This window comes from Saccopteryx leptura, chromosome 5 (genome assembly GCF_036850995.1).
Source record: "Saccopteryx leptura isolate mSacLep1 chromosome 5, mSacLep1_pri_phased_curated, whole genome shotgun sequence".
In the NCBI taxonomy this organism is placed as follows: Eukaryota; Metazoa; Chordata; class Mammalia; order Chiroptera; family Emballonuridae; genus Saccopteryx; species Saccopteryx leptura.
Genome location: NC_089507.1, coordinates 203,444,030 through 203,467,406, shown reverse-complemented (window position 1 = coordinate 203,467,406; position 23,377 = coordinate 203,444,030). Strand labels below are relative to the sequence as shown.

At 42.4% G+C, this 23,377-nt stretch overlaps 1 protein-coding gene across 3 annotated transcripts in view; it reads left to right on the top strand.

Moving 5' to 3' along the window:
• Nucleotides 1-2,730: 2,730 nt before the first annotated feature.
• NCOA3 (nuclear receptor coactivator 3) overlaps nt 2,731-23,377 on the top strand; it is a 115,159-nt gene continuing 94,512 nt past the window's right edge. For 2 of the 3 annotated variants that reach the window (XM_066387575.1, XM_066387572.1), the window contains exon 1: nt 2,736-2,864. The gene's annotated coding sequence lies outside the window, so the exon portion shown is untranslated. Of the gene's footprint in view, nt 2,865-23,377 lie in introns of all 3 variants that reach the window. The other variant, XM_066387574.1, reaches the window with a different exon arrangement.

The following is a 23,377-nucleotide window of genomic DNA, read 5'->3' as shown; positions in this document are numbered from 1 at the left end:
GAGGGAAATAATTAAAAAAAATTCAAATACTGATAATTATTTTGAAGAAAATAAAGCAGGGTAATGTGACTCTGTGTGTGTGTGTGTGTGTGTGTGTGTGTGTGTGTAGTGTTTAGAAGATCTACCTGAGGAGGAGACATTTCAGAAGAAATCTGAATGACAACAACAGGGAGCAAGCCAGGAAGAAAAATTTAGACAGCAAAGGGAACAGCAAAATGAAAGGCCCTGAGGCAGGAGCATGAATGGTATGTTGAGGAAACATCAGGAATGTTGGCATCTGGCATGGGGTAAGAAATGAGAAAAGATATACGTATTACTTGAGATCAGTTTAGACAGCAGAGAACAAATCAGTTAGGGTCCGGGTTTTATCCCAAATGCAATGGGATGCCATTGGAACATGTTCAGGTTGGAAGTGACATAATTTATGATTTTTCTTTTTTAAAAAAATTTTTTTTTATTTTTATTTTATTTATTTATTTATTTTTGCATTTTTCTGAAGCTGGAAACAGGGAGAGACAGTCAGACAGACTCCCGCATGCGCCCGACCGGGATCCACCCGGCATGCCCACCATGGAGCGACGCTCTGCCCACCAGGGGGCGATGCTCTGCCCATCCTGGGTGTCGCCATGTTGCGACCAGAGTCACTCTAGCGCCTGGGGCAGAGGCCACAGAGCCATCCCCAGCGCCCGGGCCATCTTTGCTCCAATGGAGCCTTGGCTGTGGGAGGGGAAGAGAGAGACAGAGAGGAGGGCGCGGCGGAGGGGTGGAGAAGCAAATGTGCGCTTCTCCTGTGTGCCCTGGCCGGGAATCGAACCCGGGTCCTCCGCACGCTAGGCCGACGCTCTACCGCTGAGCCAACCGGCCAGGGCTAATTTATGATTTTTCAAAGATCCCTCTAGCTACTGTGTGGCTAGTGGCTTATACTAACACTAATGGAAGAAGCAAGGTGAGCAGCAAAGGAACAGGTGCAGCTTTTCAGGGGAAAGGTCATACAGGACCTCAGTATTTCAGCTCTGGATTCTTAACATCTAACGTAGTATTATTATCTGTTGTGTGATGGATGCCCATGCAACCTATATTGAGTGAGCTCATAGTATTGCCAACCTCTGTAGTGGGTGCTAAGACCATATCCCAGAACAAAAGAAACAAAAGCCAACCTCATGGAGCTTTCATTCTAGTGAGAAAAAGAGTAATATATACCATAAGTAAACAAAGATATATAATGTTTCCAATGATAAAAAGTGCTATGAAGAGAAATGAAACAGGAAAGAGGGGTAGGAAAAGCTAGGATTGGAATGAGTGGGAACTTAAAATGGAGACATTAGGGAAGGCCTCACTGAAGAAGTGACATTTGGACAATGACCATGGGTAGACAAGAGGGCGAGAGACTTGATTCTTCTGGAAAAAAAGTGAACAAGGCAGAGAAATAGCAAGTGCAAGGTCTCTGAGGCCAGAGTGTGCTAGGCATGCTGGAGGGACCCTAAGGAGTCTAGTGTACCTAAAATACAATAGTGAATGGACAAGAAGTGGGAGATGAGCCTAGAAAAGGGAGAGGAGGGGGAGAAACAGTTTGTGTGGGGCTTTGCTGGTAACTGCAAAGATTTTGGAGGAGAGACATTAAGAGGCTTGGTTTTTACCAGGATCCCTCTAGTTGCTATGTTGAGAACAGACTCCAGGATGCAAGGGAGGAAATGGAAGCAGGGAGCAAGGTACTGCAAAGCCCAGGTGGGAAATGGTAGTGGTGGAGCTAGTAAGTGGTTCTTTATTTCATTGTCTTCACACTCAAGACGTTTAATACGGATTCAGTATTATTATCTAATATAGAGTCCATTTTTAAAATCCCCCCAAAGTTCTTTTTGCATTAAAAAAAAAAAACAACCACCCCAAACTTGGATCCAATCAAGTTCACATAGTGCATTTGGTTTCTAACTCTTTCATATTTTGATATTTTTAAGAGTCCAAGCTAGGTGTTTTGTAGTGTGTGCCACATTCTGGATTTGACTGATTGTTTTTTCATAGTTTTATTCAGTTTAGATTTTTTTCTGTGTGTGTGACAAGAATACTGTGGGGGTGATGCCCTCACCATTGCATCTTATGGGGAGACACATGATTGGTGGTGCTAAGTGGTGGGGATTGATGACCGATCACTTGATTCAAGTGTTGTCTGCAGCTCTCTCTACAGTAAAGTAAGGTATTCATTCCCCTGTTCTAATTGATAAGTACTCTGCTTCATGATACTTTGGTACTGAATAGATAGTGAATATCCTACAGCCCGGCATGCGTTCACCCAGTGACTTTAGCATCTAATGAACAGCCCCGCGGCTCCTGACCTTGTGCCTCAGTTTGCTCCTCGGAACAATGAGGATAATAATAGTCCCTAACGGATGCTCAGGGATGATTGTTTTAAGGATTAGTGCTTGCACACAATAAACACTCAATAAGAATTAGATATTACTGGAAGAAGGCAAGTATGAAAAAAATTAAGAACGGGGTAGGGTTGCATTCCAGTTCTTCTGACCCCGCTGCAGGGCCCAGGTGGTAAGTGAGAAAACTGGCAGAGGGTCTTCGCCGCCACGCCCTCGCGCCGCGGAAGCCCGGCGGGGCAGGAGCAGGGGCAGGGGCAGGGGCACCCAGTGCCCTGGCCGCGCAAGGCCCCCTGGGACGGGTAGTGCTGGGCGTGGCCCCCGGACTACATATCCCGGCGATCCCCGCGGCGCGGCTTCAGCCGCTGGCTCCTCAGCCCCTCCACAGCGACGGCAGCAGCCGCGGCGGCTGAGTCGGTGGTGGCGGCGGCTGCGGCGGCTGCGGGCTGAGCAGCGAGTTTCCGATTTAAAGCTGAGCTGCGAGGAAAATGGCGGCGGGCGGTGAGTGGAGATAAAGGAGGAGCAGCAGCGGGAGAGGGGGTGGAGTGCGAGGCGGAGGGAAGAGGGCGAGTGCCCGGGGCTGCCTGCGAGCCGGCGGCTTGGGCTCCGCGGAGACAGCGAGGGGCGCGCCGAGCGGGGGGCGCGCTGAGCTAGTTTCGGGGTGTTGGGGCCGCGCCGCTTACCCGCAGCCGGGGGGCAGCCGGCGGCCGGAGGAGGGCAGTCAAAGCTGGGCGGCAGCCGGCTTGGGAGTCCGAGGGGTCCCCGCGGGGAGGGGTCACCCCGAGGAGTTGGGGGGGCCACGGGGGCCCACTTTCCCCTCCTGTCCTTAAAGTTTTATCTCCCTTCTGCCTCCCCAGCCCTTGAGGGCGGCTTTTGGAAGCTGCCCGCATCCCCCTCTTCCCGCGGCCGTGGCTCCTTCGAGTTACTGGGAAGAATTAGGGGGCGGGGGCAGCCGCGCAGACCCCTGCCGACCCCCACTCAGCCTCCCAGTCGTACGTACTCGGGATGGGGTCGGATTTTGTTGCCCTGTTTACTGCTGCACTCAGGCATTTTTAATATTTTAACGAGAATTATCTGCGGAATTTCCATTTTGGGCATGGGTAGGTCCTCAGCAGTTTTCTCAGTAGAAAGGCGTTTTGCTACCTCTGGTGTGATGGCTGGGAAATGGCAAGTGGGGAAGTTAGTGGATACATTTCAGATTTCGCTGTTTCTATGTACTATTTCCTCCCTCTTCTTCGTTTCTCATCCTCTTACGGACATACATGCAGTTTGTGTTTTAAATAAACTGTTGGCCTTGCATAGATCTTTATAAAGCAAAAAACAAAAATACAATCGGAGTCGTTGGAAGGCTCAGTTGCTTCCCAGGCAGCTTGAGGGCACGCAGGGTGGAAAGTTAACCGAAAGAGCAGTTGTCACAGGGAGAGATCATCGTCCCCAGATCTCACTTAGCGGCGAGTTCGGGATTCCCAAGTGGAATGACACGAAAGGTCTGCGATTCTATCGAAGTCCAGACTACCCTCTCCCCCCCCCCCCCACACACACACCCCACCGAAAGAGAAGACTTCCTTTTTGCAGTTTTTGAGCAGCGCTTCAAAGCCAAAGCTGTTTTTGTTATTAAGCCTGCTCCGTAAAGAAACAGGAAGGCGAGTACCAGCTGGCTTGCTGCAGTGGTTTTAAATGGGAGTTGAATGAGATGAGTGAGAGAGAGTGGTAGTAGTGTTGAGCGAGATTGCTGCATCTCCTTGATTTAAATGCCTGTCCTCGTAACTGGTCCCTGGCTGCGAGAAAGCTTCAGTGCTTGTTGCAGCAGGTTGTTTAGACTCTAAATAAGGGGGGGGGGGGGGCGCATAAGTCTTCAATGAATGCCGCATAAAGCAGTGTTAAATGGAAATCGGTAAGTTTGTGAACTCCTTGTTCTAATTATTGCTTGTTTTAGAATAGATTGTATAGATATGATACCCATCTGGAAAGGTACAAAAACATTGAAAAATGAGTCTTTTACTCTAAACCTCTCCACCTTTTCTCTCCTAGGGGGCAATGGCTATTACTGGTTTCTAGAGCATGCTTGGTCTTTGGGGTAATTATTTTAAGGTTTTCATTTGAAGCACACCTCTGTTGAATACCAAAAGCAGGGAAGTAAAATGAATAGAAGAAAGGGAAAACGGGTGGGAATACTTTTTTTTTTAACTGTGTTAAAAAAATGTTGACAGCTATTAGAACTTAGTGCTTATGTTGCTTTATCTACTAACACCTTTAAAGAAATAATAATCTGTGGGGCTTGAGGATGAAGAACCCTGCTGGGTTCATTGTTTGTATGTAAGACGAAGCCTCTCTAACATGTAAAATGATATTGAACACTATAGCTCCTGTCACTGGAGGTTGCTTCAGGTTCTGCATTTAAATGAGCAGCAATCTAGATTGCCTGTGATCCTAAATTATAGGAGTATTTTATGTATCGATAGAAATGACTTAATTGTTCAATCAGCATTAAAAAAAAAAAGAAAGCATATGCCAGCTTCTGGCAGATAGAAGTACATTTTGAATGTGAGGATCGTGGACTAAGTGGAAGCTGTGATGTTTCTAGAGCAGTTATAGGAAATGTTTCTACCATAAAATATTTCTTAGCTACAGAGGATTTGAAAATGCAGAATAACCTGAATGTAATTAACAGGGTTTCTATTTTTATGTTTTAGTATGGTAGTTTTGAATTTACCAACACTAACAACTCATTAGAAAATTCAATGATATTAGAGTTTAGGGTACTAAGTATTATATTAAACAATTTCACTGTTTTTGAAAGTGAGTATATTGTACATTTCCCCTCAGTATGAGAATTATTTCTATAAGTCACCTCCCATCATCTGAGCAAATAAGCTAGAATTCACACAATAGGAATAAGTGTACTGTTGAACCCTGGACCCTTTTTCTAGGAGACATAGAAATAAAAAGTAGTTCTTTAAATGGTTACTTACTAATGCTTTCTTGATTGTCTTTTGAAATAAACTTCCTTACTATGTAGGGACATACTACAGATAAGTTTTTTAAATGTAGTTCTTTGTGCATTAGCAGTATGATTTTAGAATAGTTCTTTTTAACTCAAAGACTACTTTGTTTTTGAGAAGTCTTTCAAAGGAATGATTAAAAAAATAAAAAATATTCAGTGAGAGGCAGGGAGGCAGAGACAGACTCCTGCATGTGCCAGGAGGGGGATCCACCCAGCAAGCAAGCACACTAAGGGGTGATGCTTTGCCTATCTGGGTATTGCTCTGTTGCTCAGCAACCAAGCTCTTCTTAGCACCTGAAGTGGAGGCTACAGAGCATCCTCAGTGCCCATGGCCAACTCACTTCAATCGAGCCATGGCTGCAGGAGGTGGGGGAGAGAGAGAAATGGAGAGAAGCAAGAGGGAGGGGGTGGGGTGGAGAAGTACATGGGCGCTTCTCCTGTGTGTCCTGACTGGAAATTGAACCCAAGACATCCACACGCCAGGCTGACCCTCTACCCCTGAACCAATCAGCCAGGGCCTAAAAAATTCTTATTTTAGTTTGGTCAGTAGGGTAAGATAAAAAATTACCCTAGTTTTCATTGGTATTAAGTGGTTTCAGGGTTTTTGTTTGCATTTTTTAAAGCTGTATAATTTCAAACCATGGCCAGAGGATGTAGACTTTTTGGAAGACTTTTGATTTGTTGCGCATTTGGAGTGAATATAGTCTGCAGGTGTTACTCATCTGCTCAGCAAAGGGATCACAGTTTAACACAATTGTTACTCCTTTAATCATGATTGAAGAGGTATTGCAGTTTCTCATAGGTGAAACCAGACAGAACCTGTCCCAGTTTGGTTTGAATTATTTCTTAGTGAAGAATATTTCTTTCATTCTTTCTTTTTTTTTACAGAGTCAGAGAGAGGGATAGACAGGGACAGACAGACAGGGATGGAGAGATGGAAAGCATCAATCATTAGTTTTTTGTTGCGCATTGCGACACCCTAGTTGTTCATTGATTGCTTTCTCATATGTGCCTTGACTGTGGGCCTTCAGCAGACTGTGTGACCCCTTGCTCGAGCCAGCGACCTTGGGTCCAAGCTGGTGAGCTTTGCTCAAACCAGATGAGCCCGTGCTCAACCTGGGTCCTCGGCATCCTAGTCCGATGCTCTATCCACTGTGCCACCGCCTGGTCAGGCAGAATATTTCTTATTTGTATTATTAAGTAGTTAGAGCTCTAGGAACAGAAAATGTAGTGTTGGGAATGTATGTTAATTTTTCTTTTTCCTCATAGTTCAGGTAAAAGCAATGGGTGACTGTTAGATTAGATCCTCAGGGATAGCATTGAGATTGAGTGCTGCAGTAAACTAGGCATTTTCTTCCATTGTGAGTGTTTTTGGGAGTGTGGGAAGGAATTACAAAATGAACATTTCACAATTAAAGTGGAGGAGGTGCTTTATTGTAATGAGGCTTATTTCTGCACTTTGTTAATATTTGCTAGGTAAACTCATTTGGCCCGTTTGGTTTTCTCTCTCTTTTTAAAAAGATTTTATTAATTGATTTTACACAGTATGGGGGGAAAGTAGTTGCTTCACTTGAGTTATTGGTTGCTTGTTGTATGTGCCTTGACAGGACAAACCTAGGGTTTTGAACTGGTGACCTCAGCATTCCAGTTCGACGATCTATCCACTGCACCACCACAGACCAGGCCCATGTGGTTTTCTGACAGGGTTTCTGGGAGATTATTATTCAGACTTATGGATGCAATTTATTCAGAGCCTAACCTTATTTTCAGCTCCCTAACAAATGATCTGGTTGACTTAAATTTAATCGCCTCTCCCTTTCCTACCTTCTGGTGAAGAGTTGTTAAATGAGCAGGAAAATGGCTAGAAGACACACAGCAGGAGTGGAAGGGGAGACATGCAATGGCTAGGAGGCTGGTTTATCCACAAACCGGATCATCTTCTTAGACTTCCTGCTGTCAGTTCCCAACTTTGTCAGCATTAACTCACTTTGGTAGGGTCTGCCGACCTAGGTCAGTTTACAGGGGACAGTAATAAAGGTTTATTTTAACTATCTGTAGTAAACTTTGTGGCTTAGAGGCAAAGGAAAGAAGTCTGACCCAAATGGCACACAGTCTACCTATTTCAAAGACTATTCTAAAATTATTTTTATTTATTTATTCATGTTAGAGAAGAGAGAGAGAGAGAGAGAGGAGGGGGGAGGAGCAGGAAGCATCAACTCCCATATGTGCCTTGACCGGGCAAGCCCAGGGTTTTGAACCGGCGACCTCAGTGTTCCAGGTCGACGCTTGATCCACTGCGCCACCACAGGTCAGGCCTCAAAGACTATTCTAAGAGCAAATAAACTACTACTTTTCTGTTTGCGCTTTTCCCTACTTTTCATTAGGAACATCTGCATCCTATTTTTTCTTTTCTGTTAATATTTTTTTTTTCTTTTTTTCTTTTTTAAAAGCTGGAAACAGGGAGAGACAGTCAGACAGACTCCCACATGCGCCCGACCGGGATCCACCCGGCACGCCCACCAGGGGGCAACGCTCTGCCCCTCCGGGGCGTTGCTCTGCCGCGTGACCAGAGCCACTCTAGCGCCTGGGGCAGAGGCCAAGGAGCCATCCCCAGCGCTCGGGCCATCTTTGCTCTAATGGAGCCTTGGCTGCGGGAGGGGAAGAGAGAGACAGAGAGGAAGGAAGGGGGGGGGGGTGGAGAAGCAAATGGGCGCTTCTCCTATGTGCCCTGGCCGGGAATCGAACCCGGGTCCCCCGCACGCCAGGCCGACGTTCTAACCGCTGAGCCAACCGGCCAGGGCCTCTGTTAATATTTTTTAATTGCTCAATTCTTTTTTTATTTCTTCTTTTATTTTTTAAAGATTTTATTTATTGATTTTAGAGAGAGGAGAGGGGTGGGGGAGAACAGGAAGCTTCACCTTGCAGAAGTTGCTCCTCGTATGTGCCTTGACCAGGCAAGCTTGGGGTTTCAAACCAGCGACCTCAGCGTTCTAGGTCGAAGCTGTATCCACTGAGCCACCACAGGTCAGGCTAAGTCCTTTAATGTTTAATTTCCTTGGTTAGAGGCTGTGAGGATTATGAAGCTGCACTTTTTGGAGACTTGACTGACTGGATTACTGAATTTAACTCTTTGTCATCCACATCATGATGAAAGGAAATATTGGCCTGGGTATCACATAGCAATGGATAATCTGCTCCCTGGGGCTTTGCTTTTGGTAGCTGTGGCAGCTGATTTGGAGTGGTAGATGGATAGATGGGAAGGGACTGCAGAAGTCAGCATAATCCTCAATTAGGATAAGCCTCATGGTTAATTGAATGTTGAGTGTACAGGTTAAATCCCATTATAACAAACTCCAGAGGAGTAGCTAAATTATTTTGTTGTACTGCGATTGAGTTGTATTTAATAACTGTTTAAAATAAGTTAGTCTTTTTGTTTTTGTTAAGGGATGTGGGAAAAGTTTTATTTATTGTAACAATGTGACAAGTTGTTCATGTTTTACCTTAATTTTTAATACTTTTGCCTTTAAAAAGGAAAGAACCCATATTGAGCTGGGTGGATAATTTATGTAGCCCCTCCCTCTAATCCAGGGGTTCTCAACCTGTGGGTTGCAACCCACAGGTTGAGAACCGCTGCTCTAATCGAATAGCTACATAAGGTTTATCTTAATAACCAAATCATTTTGTTAGTAAGTACTACTGCTACCATCAAAGTGTGGTTAGAGGAAATGGGAATTGTCCCAGGTTTCCAGGTGACTACTGCTGGTAATTTTCTGCCTTGACAACTTTTTAAAATAAATGAATGTACTTCATTTTAGTGTGAAGTTCCCTTTGTAAGTAATAATTAATGTAGCCCTTTCTATTCAGTCCAATGTAGTTTGTGACCTTTAGATCTCTATATGGTGTTGTTAAAAAAAATTGATGGCACTATTATAGTCTTTAAGATACTTCCATGTAGCTCTGGCCGAATGGCTCCATTGGTTAGAGCCTCGTCTCAAAACGCAGAGGTTGGCAGTTTGATCCCTGGTCAGGACACATACAGGAATAGATCTGTGTTCCTATCTCACTTTCTATCGTCCCCTTCCTCTCTTAAATCAATTAAAAAAATAGATACTTCCATATAAACGTGAAAATTTTCAGAAAGAGGATTAATATGCATGAGAAAATACTATTTCTGTGCTTGGCCAGAAATACATTCTTTCTGTTCTGTACTTTTAGATCACTTTTGCCAGATTTCCGACCTTTATATCCCACCTTTATAGCTAAGGCTGGTGTTTTTATTTTGTGTCGTGTTTTGATTGGGTGCAGCAAGACATTTTCAAAGTCGTTCTCTGAAATGTATGTTCCATGAAGGAGGGAGAATCTGAAAGAGGGAATTTCGAACAACCCAAGCAGTGTTTTGAAAGTTTTCAAGTCTTGAGAATAATAACTAGTAGGCAGGAAGCCTGCAGTTGTATTGTGGTATTGTTCCTCCATCTTATGCATTTGAGAACTTGAGTACAAAAGAGAAGGCCCTGGGGAGGGGGAGAAAGGGTTTTAACAAAAAAGGTGAGTGTGGGGGACTTTGAGAAAATATTCTTTGCTTTTCTGTTTTAAGTGAAATCTAAAACCAAATTATTTTTGCTTTGAGAGGAAATGTTTATCATAATCTAAATGTCTTAAACTGATATTTTTATAAATGATAGTTAATTGTTATTGTAATGGGTAGAGAGAACACAGTGATCATGTATTCAGTTTTAAAACAGAACTTAATAAAAAATCCACACATGAAAACCATTGAATATTATCCTCCTTTGTTACCTAGTTAACATTATTTGTTAACTTGTTGTTTTGAAAAGAATACTTACCAGTGAAGAGTTGAGAATCATTTGTGAGCTTGTACTATAAGGTTTGTGCATTCAGCCTCTTTTTTTTTAGATTTATAAAACAATGAGATGGAGTATGCTATCTTCTAAAGTTTCTGATATTAATTAGATGAGCAGAATTTTTATTAAAGTTTTTGTTAAACATTAAGTGGATTAAGCTTTTTATACCAAATGTGAAGATGCAGGTGTCTGTGCTGACTCATGAGTTTGGGGACAGGATGACTTTGAGCTTCTGACTTCACTGTAGTATATCCTATGAACTGCAAAAAAAATGTGTATGTGTGTGCGTGTGTGTATGAGAGAAAGACAGAGAGAAAGAGAAAGAATTTTCAACCTCCTCCTCCTGGTTTGAGAAAATGAAGAAATATTTTCTTTACTCTCAGTAAAGCTGTCATCAGTGAATTTATTACTGAATTTAAGTCACTCTGTAGAGAAGCTGTATCAGCTTGATTTTGTTCCCAGATTGAAATTTGGCAACTTTATTTGAAAATGTATTAAGGGTTACCCAATGTTCTCTCCTCCAAATTGTCTTTAGTCTACATGCTCTCTGTTCATCCAGCCTCATCTCTTTCCTTTTGCACCTGCCTGATGGTTGTGTTTTATAACCATACTTCTTTTTTATTTTTTAAATTTTTTTTTTATTTTTTACAGAGACGGAGAGTGAGTCAGAGAGAGGGATAGACAGGGACAGACAGACATGAACGGAGAGAGATGAGAAGTATCAGTCATTAGTTTTTCGTTGCTTGTTGCAACACCTTAGTTGTTCATTGATTGCTTTCTCACATGTGCCTTGACCGTGGGCCGTCAGCAGACTGAGTAACCCCTTGCTGGGGCCAGCGACCTTGGGTTCAAGCTGGTGGGCTTTTGCTCAAACTAGATGAGCCCGCACTCAAGCTGGTGACCACGGGGTCTTGAACCTGGGTCTTTCCGCATGCTAGTCCGACGCTGTATCCACTGCGCCACCGCCTGGTCAGGCTATAACCATACTTTTATCCCAACAAAAGTAGTTGGCTCCCTTGCTGTCAGGGCAAGTGTTTGATTGCATCTAGGAAAGTTTAACTTCACCAGTAAGAAAAATAACTCCACACGCATGCTGCTTTTATTGAAGGGTCGGTGGTATCTTCGTATCATAAGGTAGGACTTCTTACTGTATTGTTTTTTTTTTTTTATTTTTTTTTAAATTTTATTTTATTTTATTTATTCATTTTTAGAGAGGGGAGAGAGAGGAGAGAGAGACAGAGAGAGAGAAGGGGGGAGGAGCTGGAAACATCAACTCCCATATGTGCCTTGACTAGGCAAGCCCAGGGTTTCGAACCGGCGACCTCAGCGTTTTCCAGGTCGACGCTTTATCCACTGCGCCACCACAGGTCAGGCTGTATTAAGTTTTAAAAATCATTTTGAGTATCGATACAATGAATTCAGGGAGCTATTTTCAAAGTGCACAACCATATCTAGAATGGTGGAAGCCTTAGGTGTATCCATCCCAAATTAGGCAAGCCTGAAATCGTGAATTTTCATCAGTAACATTCAGTATCTCTCCCACTCCCCCATTTTCCCCAGAGTACAAAATAGCTCCCATGTGAGATTTTTTTTTTTTGGATTTTTTCTGAAGTAAGAAGCAGGGAAACAGAGAGACTCCTGCATGTGCTCAACCAGGATCCACCCGGCATGCCCACTAGGGGGCGATCCTCTGTCCATCTGGGATGTTGCTCCGTTGCAACTGGAGCCATTCTAGCGCCTGAGGTGGAGGCCATGGAGCCATCCCACTCCTCCTGGGCCAACTCTGCTTCTTGGCTGGAGCCTTGGCTGTGGGAGGGGAAGAGAGAGGGAGAGAGAAGAAAGGAGAGGGGGAGGGGTGGAGAAGCAGATGGGCGCTTCTCCTGTGTGCTCTGACTGGGAATTGAACCCAGGACATCCACACGCCGGGCTGATGCTATACCATTGGTCAGGGCTCTGAGACTTTTTTTTTTTTTTTTGGACAGAGAGAGAGAGAGAGTCAGAGTTAGATAGGGACAGACAGACAGGAAGGGAGAGAGATGAGAAGCATCAATTTTTGGTGTGGCGCTTTAGTTGTTCATTGATTGCTTTCTCATATTTGCCTTGACCGTGGTGGGGGGGCGGCTACAGCAAAGCAAGTGACCGCTTGTTCAAGCCAGCGACCTTGGGTTCAAGTTGGCAACCTCAGGGTCTCAAACTTGGGTCTCTGCATCCCACTCTGATGCTCTATCCACTGTGCCACCGCCTGGTCAGGCATCTGTGAGACTTTTTAAACTGAGTTTTCATACCACCATTCTCTTAGCTTAGTGGGACCTTAAGCTTCAGTGGTCTTTAATTTGCTACTGCTTGGCTGTTGCCCACTTCTGCATACACATGCATACTTAATATTTATTAAGCTTTTACTATAGATAAGGCACTGTGAACGTTAAAAAGGTTTTGACTTTTCAAGTGTACACAATCAAGTGCTCATGTCACTTCAGTACAAGGCAGCCTGTTTTGCTCATTAAAGATTGTGGAGAAGTTCAGAGGAGGAAAGGGACTATCTCTGGCCAGGTGATCAGGATGCAGGACCTTGAAAAGTGAGGAAGACTCTAATATGGAGAGAGCACTGTTTCTATTGGTGAGAAGCCATTAGCAACAGCACAGCTGTAAGACATTTCAAGACTTGATCATTTAAATATTCAATGAATGTTGAGTGAGTGATGGTATTGAATAAAGTGGTTTTTTTTTTGTATTTTTCTAAAGTTGGAAACGGGAGGCAGTCAGACAGACTCCCGCATGCGCCCGACCAGGATCCGCCCGACCAGGATCCACCCGGCATGCCCACCAGGGGGCGATGCTCTGCCCAGCTGGGGCGTTGCTCTGTTGCAACCAGAGCCATTCTAGTGCCTGAGGCAGAGGCCACAGAGCCATCCTTGGCGCCTGGGCCAACTTTGCTCCAGTGGAGCCTCGGCTGCGGGAGGGGAAGAGAGGGACAGAGGGGAAGGAGAGGGGGAGGGGTGGAGAAGCAGATGGGCGCTTCTCCTGTGTGCCCTGTCTGGGAATTGAACCCGGGACTCCTGCACGCCCGGCCGACGCTCTACCACTGAGCCAACCAGCCAGGGCCCAAGTGGTTTTGTTTTTGTAGAATCCTATTGATACATTTTTTCCTTAGTACTCTCTACTTTTGCCAGTTTAATCTTATTAAATATCTGATCACATTTATTTTTTTGCTTAAGAATCTTCAGTGTGCAGCCCAAATTCCTTAATCTAATATTCAGCTCTTACCACAGTGTTTTTAAAAAATCAGTCTTTCCCACTTTTGTTGCCCCTGAGTCATACTAATTTTTTTTTGCTTCTTCCTTGTTATCTAGTCATTAAGGTCCAGCTCAGAGCCTGTTTCATTTAAGTAAATTTCTCAGACCACAACTGAAAATATAATTCTTGTTGCCAGATATGAATTGTAATTATCTGTTCATTTGCATAAGAATCAGTATTTATGATTGGTAGGGCAGACCCAAAATTGTCCATTTTTTGAGGTGGGACCATTTGTTTTATAAGCTTTTTTTTTTTTGGTTTTTTTTTTTTAAATTTTTATTTTTTGTACTTTTCTGAAGTTGGAAACAGGGAGGCAGTCAGACAGACTCCCGCATGCGCCCGACCGGGATCCACCCAGCATGCCCACCAGGGGGCAATGCTCTGCCCACCTGGGGCTTCGCTCTGCTGCAACCAGAGCCATTCCAGTGCCTGAGGAAGAGGCCACAGAGCCATCCTCAGCGCCCGGGCCAACTCTGCTCCAATGGAGCCCTGGCTGCGGGAGGGGAAGCGAGATACAGAGAGGAAGGAGAGGGGGAGGGGTGGAGAAGCAGATGGGCTCTTCTCCTGTGTGCCCTGGCTGGGAATCGAACCTGGGACTTCTGCACGCAGGCCGATGCTCTACCACTGAGCCAACCGGCCAGGGCTAATGTTTTATAAGCTTTTAAAATGCTATATTATTTTTTAAATTATGTTCATATAGGTACCCAAAAATACTTGATGTTTGGTTGTGAAAGTTTTCTAGTATTCAACTCTCAGGTTAATTTTTCTTCCTGAATATTGAGTAAAATTAGAGTCTCGAGGATTTGCTTGGGACCCATGTCTCCGTCATAGAGTTGTCCCAGATAAATCATGTCTGGGCCTTAGAATACATTCATATTTCCTAATTGCCCTAGGACTGGACAGCCCTTCTATAAGTGTGCAAATGCTCTTATTCATTATTTACTGTTCTTCAAAGATTGTGCTGAGCATTGTGGACATTAGAATCCCTTTGTGATGGAGGTGCTTATAATCTAGTTGAGAAATAAGTATAATTGAAAAAACAATTGCACCAACATAAATAAGTGGTTTGGAAGTTCAGGGGAATAGAAGGTCATTTTCAACTGGGATTGTTAAGGAAGACTTAATGGAGGAAATGGGATAGATCTAAACGGAATTGCTGCTTCTGATCTTCTCTTTCCTATATCTTTTATTCTGTAGTATTTAGTTATAGTAAAAAAAGTTATAAGTTCATATTTTTTTAAATTGAAAAGAAGACATAAACTAGTAGAGTCAAAGCAGTACAAAAAGGTGTATTGTGAAAAAGTAAGGCTCCTAGTACTTTAGGTCTTTGATCTTTATAGACATCCTCCCCAAAGGCTACTACTGCTGTTAAAGGATGTCCTTTATATGATTTCTTTTTTCACATATTTCTTTTTTCCCCATTTCCCCCTCCCTCTTTATTTTTAATAAACAAATAGAAGCACAGTGGGCTCCCAGTCTTTTTTTTTTGTTTTTTTTCATTTTTAGAGAGGAGAGAGACAGAGGGAGGAGCTGGAAGCATCAACTCCCATATGTGCCTTAACCAGGCAAGCCCAGGGTTTCGAACCGGCGACCTCAGCATTTCCAGGTCGACGCTTTATCCACTGCGCCACCACAGGTCAGGCGGGCTCCCAGTCTTTTAATTTAACCAAAGAACTTGGAGGGCCTCTACACCTCATTTTAAAAAGCCTATATAATATTCCATTGTACGAATGAATTTGATAAGATTCATATAACCAATTTCTTATTGTGGTTTTCTGGTTTTTTTACTGTCTTTTAAAAATAAAAAATAATTCCCCCCCCCCCCCCAGAGTTGGAAACGGGGAGGCAGTCAGACAGACTCCCGCATGCGCCTGACCAGGATCCACCCGGCATGCCCACCAGGGGGTGATGCTCTGCCCATCTGGGGCGTTGCTCTGTTGCAACCAGAGCCATTCTAGCGCCTGAGGCAGAGGCCACAGAGCCATCCTCAGCGCCTGGGCCAACTTTGCTCCAATGGAGCCTTGGCTGCGGGAGGGGAAGAGAGAGACAGAGAGGAAGGAGAGGGGGAGGGGTAGAGAAGCAGATGGGCGCTTCTCCTGTGTGCCCTGGCCGGGAATCAAACCCGGGACTCCTGCACACCAGGCCGACACTCTACCACTGAGCCAACCAGTCAGGGCCGAAAAATAAAAAATAATTTTAAGAATTGATTTTAGAGATAGAGGAAGGAGAGAGATCAAGTTTTTGTTTTCTTATATGCATTCATCAGTTGGTTCTTTTTTTGAGAGAGAGAGAGAAATGAGATCAACTCATAGTTGCATCACTTTAGTTGTTCATTGATTGCTTTCTCATATGTGCCTCGATCAGGGGGCTACAGTCAAGCCAATGACCCCTTTGCTCAAGCCATAGATCTTTGGATTCAAGCCATCGATCTTTGGGCTCAAGCCAGCAACCTTGGGGTCATGTCTATGATCCCATGCTCAAGCGGCGACCTTGGGATTTCAAACCTGGGTCCTCAGAGTCCCAGGCTGATGCTCTATCCACTGCACCACCACCTGGACAGGCAGGTGGTACATTAATTGTTGATCAGAAAAGTCTGTACTCATGCTCAAGTTCTTGGACATATGTATATTTTGGGCAATAAGTGTTGTAAAGCTTGAAAAGTTGTGCCAACATGTATTATGCACCCCATTCCTTAATTTGTATAAATAGAAAGAAAAACTAAAATTGCTAACCTGGAACATATCAGTTCTTAAACATAGTTAATTATTTTCTGCTTTATTTAACTGTTAAAAGTCGTTTTTCATTTTTAATAGTCTGGAACTTGATTTTTTTCTCTTCAGTAAGGTGAGTCATTAAGTCTTTGTCTATTTTTGCATTTATTATTACAAATTAAGATTGAAGGCCCAATGGATAGATGACGTGCTTAGGTTGTAGGTCCAATCCCTACCCCCCATCAGGGCACATGTGAGAAGCAACCAATGAGTGCACAGCTAACAAGGGAACAACTAAGTGGAACAATGAGTTGATGCTTCTCTTTTCCTCTCCTCCTCCCTCTTTTTCTCTCTCTCCCTCTTTTTCTCTACTTCTCCTTTGTGCCCCCTCCCAAATCGATTGGGGGGAAAAGTTTGTAAACATCAGGGAATGCAGATTGGTGCAGCCACTGTGGAAAATAGTGTGGAATTACCTCAAAAAATTAAAAAATGGAACTGCCTCATGACCCAGCAGTTCCATTTCTGGCAGTATATCCAAAGAAACCCGAACCTCTAATATGAAAGAATACGTACACCCTATGTTAATTGCAGTTATTTACAATAGCCAAGATTTGGAAGAAGCCTAAGTGCCCTTGAGTAGATGACTAGATAAAAAAAGCCGGGGTTTGGTTACACAATGAAATACTACTCACCCATAAAAAAGAAGGAAATTTTAACCTCTGTGACAGCATGGTTGGACTTGGAGATTATTAGGTTCAGTGAATAAGCCAGTCAGAAAAAGACAAGTACCATATTATTTCACTTATATGTGGACTCTAATGAACAAAACTAACAAAAAAATAGAAAATAGAAACAGGCACATAGATACCGAGAACAGACTGACAGCTGTCAGAGGGGATGGAGTTTGAGGAGCTTGGTGACAAAAGTGAAGAGAATAAGCAAAGAAAAAACTTAAAGAAACTTACAGACACAGACAACAGTGTGGCAGTTGCAGGAGGGAAAGGCAGTGAGAGGGAGGCAGAGGAGGGTGGAGGGGGGATGGATGGTGATGAACGGACACTTGGCGTGGTGAGCTGTGTAGTGCAATATACAGATGATGTATTGTGGAATTGTACACCTGAAACCTGTATAATTTTTTTATTTTTTTATTTTTCTGAAGTTGGAAACGGGGAGGCAGGCAGACAGACTCCCGCATGCACCCAACAGGGATCCACCTGGCATGCCCACCAGGGGGCGATGCTCTGCCCATTTGGGGCCTTGCTCTGTTGCAACCATAGCCATTCTAGTGCCTGAGGCAGAGGCCATGGAGCCATCCTCAGCACCCGGGCCAACTTTGCTCCAATGGAGCCTTGGCTGCGGGAGGGGAAGAGAGAGACAGAGGAAGGAGAGGGGGAGGGGTGGAGAAGCAGATGGGCGCCTCTCCTGTGTGCCCTGGCCGGGAATCGAACCCAGGACTCCTGCACGCCAGGCCGGTAGACCAGGGCCCGAAACCTGTATAATTTTACTAACCAGTGTTAACCCAATAAATTCAATAAAAATAAAACGAAACAAAAGATCTAATAAAAAGATTGAAAGCGTCAATTATAGTAATCTGGTATAATCCTAATGAAAAGATGCTGAAGATCTAGCTACACACTATGAATCTTACCTGAGAAGTTTTGACATTGTTCTTCTGTCTTTAACCCTCATTGGAAAACCCAATCTTTATGGTTACTTCTATTAGTATAGAATATATTTCTTTTTTACTTAGCTATATTTTACTGTCTTCTCTTCATGGTTTCTATGCTTAACTGTTCTACTGAGTTGTGTTACCTTTTTAATGCCTCCACATTTGTGCTATTTTGACAAGTATGCTATTTGTCACATTTAGTATTTATATTAAATTATTGTAACCTTAAATTGCCTAAGCATTTCCCTGGGCACTTTTTTTTCTTGCTCAGAGAGTGTGATACCTCAATTTACTTACCAGTCCTCTCACCTAATATGAAGATACATGTTTTGATTCTGTTCTGTCTGAATTATTCTTTCTGTCATGCTGGAATTTTGTAACATTTCACAATTTACATTTAAGAAGACTAGTTTTAAAAAAAAACCAGTGGAAATTTCCAGCTTAAAAAAAAATCCAACTACTGGTCTAATAACTGCTTTGCAGGAAGAAAGAAATATGAAAAAGAACCGCAGACATTCTGGATGTCAGCCTGTGAAATTTTCCACTATTTCCCATAATAACATGCAGGCATGCTTATATTGCCAGATTCAGTGCAACTGCAGTTGCACTCTGAGTGGAATTTGAAGCTATCAATGATAAAATAGCATCTGGCTAGCTTTTAGTGAGCAGTGCATAAATTCGCATATCTAAGGTATTATATGTTTGCTTTATCTCTGCCTGAAGTGTGGCTATAACACTGAACTTGCAAAATTATTTGTCTTCTGATTGCAAAATTCCTGTTTCAAATGAATTTTGATTTTTAAATTTTAGATTATGCATCTGAGAATATAGACATGTAAAATTGTTCTTTTAGTGACAGTGCTGTATAGATACATTTTTAATAGGATTTTATACTGTCTTGAAGAATGCTCAAAAAATTAAAATGAAGTTAAAATTTTTTGATATATGTATTTTAGCAAGAGAGAAGAAAAGAGAAAGAGAGAGGACACATTGATTTGATTTGTTGTTCCACTTATGTATCTATTCATTGGTTGATTCTTGTACATGCCTTGACTGGGGATTGAACCTGCAATCCTGGAGTATGGGATGATGCTCTAATCAACTGAGCTACCGCCAGGGTTAAAATAAGATTTGCATAAGCTCACTATTGTTCGGTGTGATTTAAGAAACATTTTAACTTCTATTTCAGGTTTGTGTTAATCTTTCAAAGAGTTTATATTAAAATTGAGTTATGTTTTTGTTTGGCCATTTCAAATTTAAAGGCGAACAGTATTACACTGTTTTCCTAATAGTGGAAGTCCAGGTTGCCCAGTTCTGTAAACTGGCTAGCAGAGGATCAAAAGTAGATTACAAATACTCTGTAACCACTCACTTCTACCTTGTTTCATCTCTTTCATGGCAAATACCTAACAGTGGTATTAAGGAATGAAATTGAGGAATTCACCGATTTTATGAATTAACCTTTACACTCTTATACATTGCTACAGTGAGGAATTTGAGTGTTCATAGTGATACAACAGATGTACTACATATCTTTGTATGTTTTAACACTCATAAAGTCACTTACATTTTGGAAATAAAGGCTTATTCATGCATAAATATCTTTTCCAGGACCGTTATGTCTTAGATTTGAACAAGAACAGCATTGTGACATAACAATGGCCTCCACCCCTTCCCCTGTGATTGACTCATCCTTCCTCTTCACCTTTCCTGTATCTATAACTCTTCTGTCCTCTTCGTGCACTTCCTATTCTCAGCTCTCATTCTGTCTCCAACTATTTTATCCCTTTCCTCTCAGGCTAAATTTTCTTCGTGCTCATAGCCACCATCCCCCCATCAACTTTCCATCTTTCAAATCTCTCACTTTTTCTAGTTGTCCACTGTTAACCAAATCTCTTCTTTACCTTTGGAAGAAGGTTTCTTTGCTCCAAGTGTTCTCTATTTCTGGCAGATTGATTTTCTTTTAGTCTTTGAACCTTCAAACACATACATCGGCACACTCTCAAATCCTTTAACTTTCATTTCTGCCTCCATGTTTTTATTTATTCCACAGAGATTTATTGAGTCCTAGCCATGGGTCAGGGTATATACCAGTGACCAGAATGACTATGGGAAAAAACAGAAAACAAAAACGACTTCATAAAGGGGGCTAGAAACTGGTGTGTTTATTTGTGTGTTTGTGTGTTGTGCAGTTTACATCTTAGATGGGTAGTCATGGTAACCTTCTCTGAGAAAATAACATTTGAGCAGAGAGTACAGGAAGTAAGGCTTGTGAATTGGAGGGTGGGGAACATTCTGAGCAGAGGGAATAGCCAGTGCAAAGGCCCTTCGGTAGGGGCATTCTTAGTGTGTTTGAAGAACAGCAAGGTGGCCAGTGTGCTGGAGCATAGTGAACAAAGGAGTAAGTAGTAAGAAGAAATCTGAGAGGTAATGGTGGAGGCTTGTAGGGATTTGTAATGTCTTCAGCTTTTATTTTGAACCAAGTGGGGAGTCACTGTAGGTTTTTAAAATTTTTGGTTATTCCAAAAAGATCTTATGAGCATTGATTTTCTGCCCCTCCAACTAAAGCATTTAATTTTATTATAAAAGGAATTAATTATGTTCATTTGGAAAATACAGAAAAGTACAAAGGAGAAAATAAAGAAGTCAAAGAACAAATAAAGATTACCAGTAACCTCATTACCCATTATTGAAGATTTTGTGTGTATCTATCATATATCATCCCACTTGTTTTCCTTTGTGGTTGTATCACACCCACCCACCCACCCCTTCCTTCACTGTAGGGTTTTGGCAAACAACAAATAAACTGACTTGGTCTTTAAAGAGATCCCTCCAACTGCATAGTGAAAAGCAGCCTATAAGAGGGCAAAAAAGCAGGGAGACCTATTAGAAGGCTATTACAGGTATTCAGGTACAAGATAATATTGGCTGCCCTGGCCAGATAGCTCTGCTGGTTAGAGCAGTGATCCCCAACCTATTTTGGGCCACGGGATGGTTTAATGTCAGAAAATATTTTCATGAACCGGCCTTTATGGTGGGACGAATAAATGTATCACATGACCGAGACAAGCATCAAGAGTGAGTCTTAGACGGATGTAACAGAGGGAATTTGATCATTTAAAAAAAATAAAATATTGTTCAGACTTAAATATAAATAAAACGGAAATAATGTAAGTTATTTATTTTTTCTCTGCGGACCGGTACCGGTCCGCGGCCTGGGAATTGGGGACCACTGGTTTAGAGCATCATCCTAAAGCACAGAGGTTGCTGGTTCGATCCCTGGTCAGGGCACATAGAGGAATAGATAGATGTTCCTGTCTCTTTCTCGCTCTCTCCCTCTCTTCTTAAAATCAACAAAATAAACTTTAAAAAGATAATGTTGGCTTAGACCATGGTCCAGCAGAAGTGATAAGAAGTGGTCAGATTCTGTATATAGGTAGAGCCAACAGAATTTTATGATGGATTCAGTGGGGTTGGGTGGTTTGAAGTGGGGTAGGGCAAGAGAGAAGGGAAGAATCAAGGGTGACTCAAAACTTTTGGCTCGAGTAACTAGAAACCTTTGGTTTCATTTTTCTTTCTTGTCAACTATTTATCCAAGATTCAATTCTGGCTCTATCTTTTTTTTTAAAAATATTTTATTTATTGATTTTTAGAGATAGAGGAGAGAGAGAGAGAAGTGGGGGGAACAGGAAGCATCAACTCTCATATGTGCCTTGACCAGGCAAGCCCAAGGTTTCCAACCGGCAACCTCAGTGTTCCAGGTCGACGCTTTATCCCACTGCGCCGCCACAGGTCAGGCTCTGGCTCTATCTTTTATGATGTGTTTTCCTGTTCATTTGAACTCGTGATTATTTCTTTCACTGAGCTCCTAGTTTGTTTTGTCCAGCTTGGCACTTGGTACCCACTACAAGAGGCTTTATATACTATATAATGAATTGTTTAACTAGCATTAGTCTTAACTAAGTAGTGCATATCCTTTTATATATTTGATCATACTGGATTTACTTATCTTCTCAAGGGCTAATAACTTTCTGAGCATATTTTGGGCATTCATTAAATGTTTCATTGTACACTCATCTGGCTTGAGAATAAGGTGTGAGAAAAACTTTAAAAGTAAATGTTTACATTTACTGTGCTCACTGGCATCTTTTGAGGTTGAATTGTGATGAATTTTTTTGCATGAGAACATTTTGAGTCTAAAAATCCATTAAATACTTTTTATTTCTATAAAATGTTATGTATTATCTTGAATTCTACAGCAGTATGAAGACTTATTTTTTTAAAATAATGGATATTTATTGCTTACCTGAGACATATGAAAAGCATTGTGGGAGATACAAAGATGAGTGAGAAAAGGTCCCGTCCAGAAGGGCAGTTAATGCTTTTGTGCAGACAATGTAACATACAAATATGTCTGGTCTGTCTCCTTTGTGAACATAACGTTGTATTATGACTTAATGCAGAAAATTATTATAATGCGTTTGGCATTCTAAAGGTTGTAGAGGTGCTTTGCTTCTTTATTCAATGCTTTTGTGCTTTGGTTTCTTTTTAAAAATGTCTTTTGGGGTTCTTATTTTTTATTATTTTTTTTACAGAGACAGAGAGAGAGAGTCAGAGAGAGGGATAGATAGGGACAGACAGACAGATGGGAATGGAGAGAGATGAGAAGCATCAGTCATCAGTTTTTCGTTGTGACATCTTAGTTGTTCATTGATTGCTTTCTCATATGTTCTTTGACCGTGTGGGCCTTCAGCAGACCGAGTAACCCCTTGCTTAAGCCAGCGACCTTGGGTCCAAGCTGGTGAGCTTTTGCTCAAACCAGATGGTGACCTCGGGGTCTCGAACCTGGGTCCTCCACGTCCCAGTCCAATGCTCTATCCACTGCGCCACCGTCTGGTCAGGTGGGTTCTTATTTTTAAAAAAAGACTTGCAGACTTATCACTAGCTGTTTCTACTTGCTGATGTGAAGTGTGCTTATCCCTACCCCCACCCAACCCCTACCCCTTTGCTTTTATTTACATTATATTTCTTTGGAGCCTTATTTAACAACAGTATTCTTTTTTCTTTATTAAAACCTCCTGTGCTGCTTATACTTTTGATATCTTGTATAGGAGCACTTGCTTTCCTGATCCTTTAGCTTGGCTTTACTTTTTACCTCTTCAGTTCTTAACCTTTCTGCTTTTAAAATAATTTCTATACTACATGTAGGATTCCAGAACACACATAAGATGTTCAAGGAAATTTTCACGTAGAAACATTATTCTGCTCTTTTTTTTTTTTTTTTTTTTACATTGAGAGAGAGTCAGAGAGAGAGATAGGGACAGACAGACAGGAATGATTGATGAGAAACATCAATCATTAGTTTTTCGTTGCGACACCTTAGTTGTTCACTGATTGCTTTCTCATATGTGCCTTGACCGTGCGGCTACAGCAGACTGAGTAACCCCTTGCTCGAGCTAGTGACCTTGGGTCCA